Here is a 7,732-nt window from a genome sequence, read left to right on the forward strand (position 1 = left end):
AAATGGCACATTTGTATTTTGTACCTACCCCTAAACCCCTAACTACACTTGGACTCCACAATAAGTATTTTCACCTTTCATTTTTTTCAGACAGTGGAATCATCTTTTCTTTGTTTATTTAACAACTTGACCAACATGTACAAAGATCTATATTTCTACCCTTAAAACTGTGATTTTAATTTGTGAATATTGAAGCAGGAATAATCCATTAGTCATTAGCTCTTAACTTTATTAAACCATGAATTTTAATAGATCCATATAAAATCCAACCTCAACTATAATTACTAGAAGTCTGACAGTCAGAAAAAAAAACATGATATACTAATGGTGGGATTCAATCAAAACTTAATTCCAAGTCTCTAATTAATTGAAATGAATCATATTTCAATCGAAAACAATTTATTGACATTTACATTTTAAGTTCTCCTAAATTATTTGATAAACAGACACATAAGCTCAACAATCAGACACATGCAGGTTGGGGGGGGCAAAAGGGGCTTGAGCCCCTGCCCCTTTGATCCTTGATGTCCGTAGTGCCCTTTTTGATATTTTTTTTCAATTTGTTATTATTATTATTTTTAATCTATATGTCAGAAGGCCTGCTTGTGCCCCTCAACAATAATATTTAGCTAAATATTATAATTTAGCAAAATAAAATAGTCTTGCTGCCCTCAGTCTAATAATGACTCTCAGTTTCTCTGCCTCCATGTTGTTCAGAGGAGGAGAGCGGATCTGTGCCCTCAAACTATCAAATTATGGGCAAGAATATTTTTTCAAACACTGGTTTCTGATGTTTATGTTAGAAAAACTGTTTCTATTTATATTTTTATAATCGTCCTTGCAATAGAGGGGAAAAACCCGCCTCGCCCCTAAACACAGAAATGCTTCAGCTGTAGAGAAAACTTCTGACTTTAACTTCATCATTCTGCTAAAGGCCCGGTTCACTACAGGCAGCTTGAGTTAGTCCACTGACAGATATAAAGAATATCTGTCTTTATATCAGACATCCTGATATAAGACACGGTACCGACTGTCACCGCGAGTCGCGACGCACCTAAAGCCCCGGTACCACCTGGTACCACCTGCTACCATGGTACCATGTGGTACCATGTGCACCTGGTACCACCTGGTACCACCTGCTGACTTTTCACTCTACTTCTCCTTAACGTTTCTACCAGGCGGTTTAAAGCCGCTGCTGGCTGGATCTGGGCTGGAGGTTCGCAGCTGTAAATAGAAGTTATTGCAGAACCTCAAGTGTTAAAGGAAGATTCGGCCCAGAGCATTTAGAGGTCACAAAATAAACATCAGAAAAAATATTGTAGCAATAATTAGAACCGCAGCATAAAGCCAAACATGCCACAATTAAATTAACCAAAATGTCCCCAAAGCACCGGGTAACTGGCACAGGGGCCCCCGGGGTATTCCAGGATGATTCCAGGTAGATTCCAGAGATGCGCATCGCAGAGGCTGTTCATGCAGGGCTGGCCCAAGGTAATATGGTGCCTTAGACAGAACCCCCCGGAACCCGTCCTACTAAGAACCTCAGCATCACTAACATGTTTAAATATAGATAAGGTGAATCTGTGAGAGGGAGACCAGATTTATTGGCATAGTTTAAAATCAATCACTAATTATTGGTTGTTTGCTGTGATGTATTTGTGAACAAACCCAATTCAAACACAAAGATTACACCATATTGTAGCCATGGTAACACAACAATCAAACTATCAATATGATTCTTTAAACTTTTACAAAGTAAACGTCCTAATTAAATCCTAAATGTACAATTTTGTATCTGAGCTGAATGCATTAAATAAAATTTAATAACATTGGCATTCTCTATAAATGATGCTACAGGTTTAGATCTATGGTCTGTGTTACAATTAGACAATTTCTAGGGGCCCCTGAATCTCTGGAGGCCCCTACCAGCAGCTACTGAGTTTTCTTTGCCTTTATATCCCAGTCTTATAATTCTAGATCTCAGAAGTGCTAACATCAAAAAATTATATAGAGTGAACCCCTTTGAGTTTTTTGATCTATAAATCAGTCTGCAGCCAGGTTGTTCTAGAGGTTAAATAGATATTAGGGCTTCATTAGTAAAATGGCAGCAAATTAGCTTATTTCATAACTTTATAACCAGAGACTTTCTCTCCTCTGATCTGTTTAACAGCTACAGTCTCAGATCAGCTCAGATCTCCAGGACTGTCAGCAGCAGAAATAGAAACTTTATACCTGTTGGGGAAAATATAGACTAGATTTGCTTTGCATTGTCCCCACATGATGGCAATGATATAGTAGGATCCAATTAAACTCTTGATTAATATGGGTTGTTGCTATGTTGTTGTACGGAGTTTTAAGATCTTGTTCAATGTGCCCTTTTTTACTTTGAGCCCTTGCCCCTCCAAAGGTCTCTGCACGGCCCTGTCAACAATAAAGATATTATTTTTAAACTGTTATTTAGGTTTTTCAAATATCAGATTGGTGGAAAGTGTTTTAGTGTTTCAGAAACTGCAGATCATTCATAAAACTTATTTAGAAATGTGGACTGTGGACTCTAACGTTAGCATCGGGGAAATCTGTCCTCCTGCTACATGGTTAGCATTGATATGCTATTTTAGGCTTGAACAGCTTCGCTGATAGGCTAACTCCTTTCAGCACAACTTGCATCAGATGGTTTTTTGAAGCAAATGTCAACCTCACTGGGCCAAGAGAAGCAGCTTTTTCATCTATTTCTGTTGTTTATGGATTCTGTCTGTATGCCAAACAGGCTGTCAAGAAAACCTGACATCATCCCACTTCCCCATGCTGGAGATTTTAGTTTAACAGTAACAATAAATAAAGTTACCGTTAAAATTAATCACACAAGTGACATCTAGACCCAACAGTAGACTTGAACTTCAGTAAAAATAAATCTGGTTGTGTGTGTTGTTTTTGTCTCCTGCAAACTTTGCTTTAATTCTACTTTTTTTTCTATCTAATCATAAGAAATCATAGTCAGTCAGAGAGAGTCATGAAACAGGAAAAGCAGGTTTCCTGGAAAAAGAGGAAGTAGGTTTCCAGCCTGCAGATTTATGAAAATAGATTAGATTATTCTTTTTTTCAAAGCATACAAGTTTTAAAGAGTGAAATCTAAACATTTTGAGTAATTGGATAAGACCCAAAGTAAAATACTTATATTAATATTGGTTTACTTGTAATAATACTTACACTTACATTTGTGGGTATACTTACAGGTAAAACAAGTAATTGTAACTTTGGTATCAAATAAGTAGAATCATGGATTATTCTTGGTTTCTTTTCAGAAAACATCTGTAATAACTCACGTTAAGATTGTAATAAGAGTAACTAATAAGTTATGGTTATCATAAAATTATAAATGAATGTTAAGTCGGAGAAGCTAAAGAAGTTATAAATGTGATTTTGACATTGAACTTGAAATGGTGTAAAGGGTGTAACGCAATTAAAGATCACTGATATGTTGGAGGTAGATGGTAGGTAAAAGGTTAGGGGGGAAAGGGAACTAACAGGAGAGCAGAGATGATCAACGCCTTATTTGGAAAAATTGAAGAACAACTTCAACTTTTCAAAGAATAGGTTGTGCAGGACGTAGGAGGGCCGTTGAGCAACCCTGAGACATTAGCACAGACATCAGGACATAATGTCTCTAAGACAAAGATGGATATGAGATTATCTGTCCAAGGAGTCAGTGATAGCTAATGCAAATGCACCAAAATGGTGGATAAACCCTATAAAAGGTGGGTGCAAAAGAGGAATCTTTGGTTGGATCCTGCAGGCAGCTTCGAGCCAAGATCAAGATGGACAAAGAACTCTGCAGCTGAAGAAGAGCCGGGGCCACAGATCCGAAGACTGTCCGGTGCATGGGGACAAGATGAAGGGAGATTCAGAGCCGCAAGACAAGAAGCTGAGGAACACTACACACATGAGGAAGTCACCCTGAGACCCGAGACCTGCTGCTCTAAGTCAGTACTCTTCCTGCCAGCACCCAAGTCCTGTGTGACCTCAACCATCCAGGCAGAGACGAAAGTTCATCAGACCTACAGAGATCCCTGCCTTCGTCGATCAACCTCCTCCTGCTGCAACACCTTCTTCATCATCAGGCCAGGTCTGGGGTTCGAAACGCCAAACTCTGTCCGTCTCTCTCAAAGGTTCCCTTTTTAGTTCTCAGTGTCAGCAGTAGGGAAAGATAGACTAGATGATTGATTTTACTTATTTGATTATTTCTGCTACTGAATTAAGCTGTACTGACCCTTGCAAAAATGCCTTACTAATAAAATATTTAGCATAAAGAAAATCTAAAAGATGTTGTGGACAATCAATTAATGAGTCACCTTAAAGTTCTTTGATGGTTGTAAAATAGCTCTGATGTTTGATTCTGGAGAGGAAGAGCTGGAAAATATTTTATAGTTTGCTTTAAGCCCAAAACTATACAGTGTGTCAAACAACATCCTTGGGACTTGCCTTACTCTCTAAAACCAACCTGGTTCAGTAACAAGAGCAAGTTGTAATAGAGAGAAAGAGTGACCGTTAACAGGTGTGCTTTGTGAAACTAGTTGACTGCAGGCTGCTCAGTCTGGCTAATTCACAGGGGGAAGCAGAGTGGGGCATCTGGATGGAGGTTGTCAGGAACCAGTTGAGTATTTCTTGTGACCAGCTTTAAACAGAGTTTACTTCAGTTCTGGACAGGGCAAATCCCAGCAGATTTAGGAAACTCAATTTGGAAAACTGGTAGCGCTCTGGTAGAGATGGGGTAGAGATGTGCTTTGTAAGCACATCTCCCCTCTCAGAAGAGGAAGTAGAGAGTGAGAGTAGAAGGTGGAGGGTGGGTTGGGGGGGGGTTGCGCAACTACAAGGCATACAGCCATATGTGAACACAAGGGACACACTGACAGATATTAATAGTCCCTTCAGGATGTGTCTTTACCATAAACATATAACACAATATCATGCAGTCTGACATTTGTGGCAAAATAAAACCATTTTATGACTTTATCTGTCTTAAAGTGCTATAAAATGGTGAAAATAAGGGAATATAACATTTTCTCATGTCTCCATTGGTGATACTGATCTGATTCTCTCATTTTTTATATACTGTACATTCATAGGAAAACCTGAGTACATTCATCCTACTATAATACCTTTTAGAAGGGAAATAATACCTGTGGGATTTTAATGTATTTATTTAACATCATCAGTGAAAGGATTGCAATGAAAGATACAAAAATCTATGCTGAGGTGGACAGATATCAGCAAGGATGTTAGAAAAGCAACAATTGTTGGTTATTAATCTGAAGAATATGATAATGACATTTATAGTGTCTTTATTGCCATTCTAACCAAAAGTCTACTCAGAGGAAGAAAACATTGGAGACATCAGCCAGTCATCCCCATGGTGACCCAGTGAATGTACCTCAGATAAGACCTTACAGTGCTCAGGAAAACTGCAAAAAAGAATTTACGGGTGGAAGTTCACATGTTAACAGGTAAAGTTCATCACTTATTAAAGAAATAGTAAATATAAGCAAACCAGAGTGTTTTCTCCAGTCTAATGATGAACCTACAGACACAAAGTCATATCTGCTCCATAGAGTAGAATCCCATATTTCAAACAACTCATAAGCATTTAGCTGAAGGTTTTTGCAATCTGTGTTGTTTATTTCTACGCTTTTGAATCATTAAATGTAAAGGAAAGAGAGAGTCAGAGAGACTACAATTTACTCTTCCTTTTAATTCTGATTAATTCTGATACAATTTACTCTTCTATTAAAAAAGGTCCATTACCACTTAGAATTTCTCACGATGGTAGGATATCCAAGACAAAAGTGTTTAAAGTCAGGTTGAACTTTACGTTTGACTATGTGGCTGTTTTAAGGTTATGTACTGTAATTCTGCAGAGAGAGAAGAACTGTGGGTAATGAGAAGGGATGAGCCTCATCTTCAGCAACCTGTGAAATCCTTTCGTTCAATCACAGGGGTACAAAGCACTTACAGAGCATAACATTTTATGTTAATCAGAAAAGGTTGGCTCATTTGAGGCACACACGCACACACACACCCCCTCAGAAGTATAAACACCATTTCTTATGTTCACATGGTGAGCAAGTTTCCAGGGCGCTGTGGGAAACTCACTTACCTTTGATTAGAGAAACATAATTGGCTCAGCGTGTATGTAGCTGTAGGGCAAGCACACACATGCCTTCCACGTTCCCCTGAAGTACCAGAAGCCCTCCAGAAAAGCCCAGTTCCCTGTTTGGTGGGGTAACAAACAGGGCACTACTGGGGGAATTCAAGGCCAAACGCTCACTGTTGCGTAAGTGGAGAATTTGGGACACCCGAACAGTGATTAATGTTCAGATCATTTCCAAGACAGTGCCAGCAACTTCTGAGGAATAACACTGCAACACTGAAGTTCCAGGCTGAATCATGCGTATGGAAATCTGGTCTCCTCCTCCACTGTGGTGGATAAAGACCACAAAAATAAGTTTGATTTTGTCAAGTTCCCTTTGACACGCTGGAGCTTGTCTCTTTTGCACAATCATTTCAAAAAAGCACACGCATTAATAACCATACTGACGTGGAAGAGCAGTTGGTAGTAACTAACTAATACACAACCTTATGTTTTCTAGTTAATTCATAGCATTAAAAGAAATGGAGTCGAACCACCATGAGGGTGGTCTGTTTTTATAGTTTTCCTCTGTATGATGTGAGGCCAAAATATTTTCTAAAAACCTTTCTTATTCAGGTCTAAAGTCCAAAATATATTGGCATACAACACTAGGTGGTCTTTGATAGTTCTTTGACCCCTCCAGGGGGTCTTTTGAGGGCTCCAGTGTCCCTTATATGAAAGTAGGCTGACAGGAAAGGGGGGAAGACATGCAGCAAATGTCGCCGGGTCCGGGAATCGAACCCGCGACGAGGACTCAAGGCCTCCAAACGTGGGTCGCGCTTTCTTCTACGCCACCACAGCACGCCCCTTTGATAGTTTTAATGTCCCTGTATGTCTGATGCATCCTACATCTGACCAAGATGGCAGAGCAACGTCACTACATTAGGTTGTGCCTCAGATTATCTCATAATCTCTCTGCTTTGGCAGTTTATCATCATGTAACTCCATGATCTAAGAGTCACTTCTGGCTGTTCTGATAAGAAAAAAAAGTGGCTCCATTTACGGGAGACAGAGCAAGATAACATATAAAACATGTACTGGACAGATTTAGCTTATTTACTAATTAACACAGTTACAAAGCATGAACTGAAGGGGGCGTTCTATTTGCACATATGCTTCTCAGCCTGTGTTCAGCCCCTGTGTTCTTAAAGGGGGATGAGTGGAGAGAGGTTTGCATGTTCCAGGCACATAGTGCCATTTTATATCACAATATAGTATCTAGGTTTCCTTCAGTTGTTATGAAAATGTTGTATCTGATAAATTAGTCTCTCCTATCCCTTCCGACACTCCCCCTTCAGCACATCATCACAACAATGCTTCTCCATGATGCCATCTATTGATTTAAAGTCTTTCTTAGAGCTCAACAAACGCTCAGATCCACTGGGTGTTTGTTAATTGTTGCTGCCGCTAGTCTGGAGGAGTAGAGTGGGTAAAGTTGCACCTGCTCTGTGGGCAGGTGCTCACCTGGGATTGAGCTTTGGGTAAGTAGATGGTGCATTATATAAGCAGGATTTAAAACACACCTGGATGGTTGCCATGGTTGCCATT

The sequence above is a fragment of the Xiphophorus couchianus genome, chromosome 11 (genome assembly GCF_001444195.1).
Source record: "Xiphophorus couchianus chromosome 11, X_couchianus-1.0, whole genome shotgun sequence".
NCBI classification, from domain to species: domain Eukaryota; kingdom Metazoa; phylum Chordata; class Actinopteri; order Cyprinodontiformes; family Poeciliidae; genus Xiphophorus; species Xiphophorus couchianus.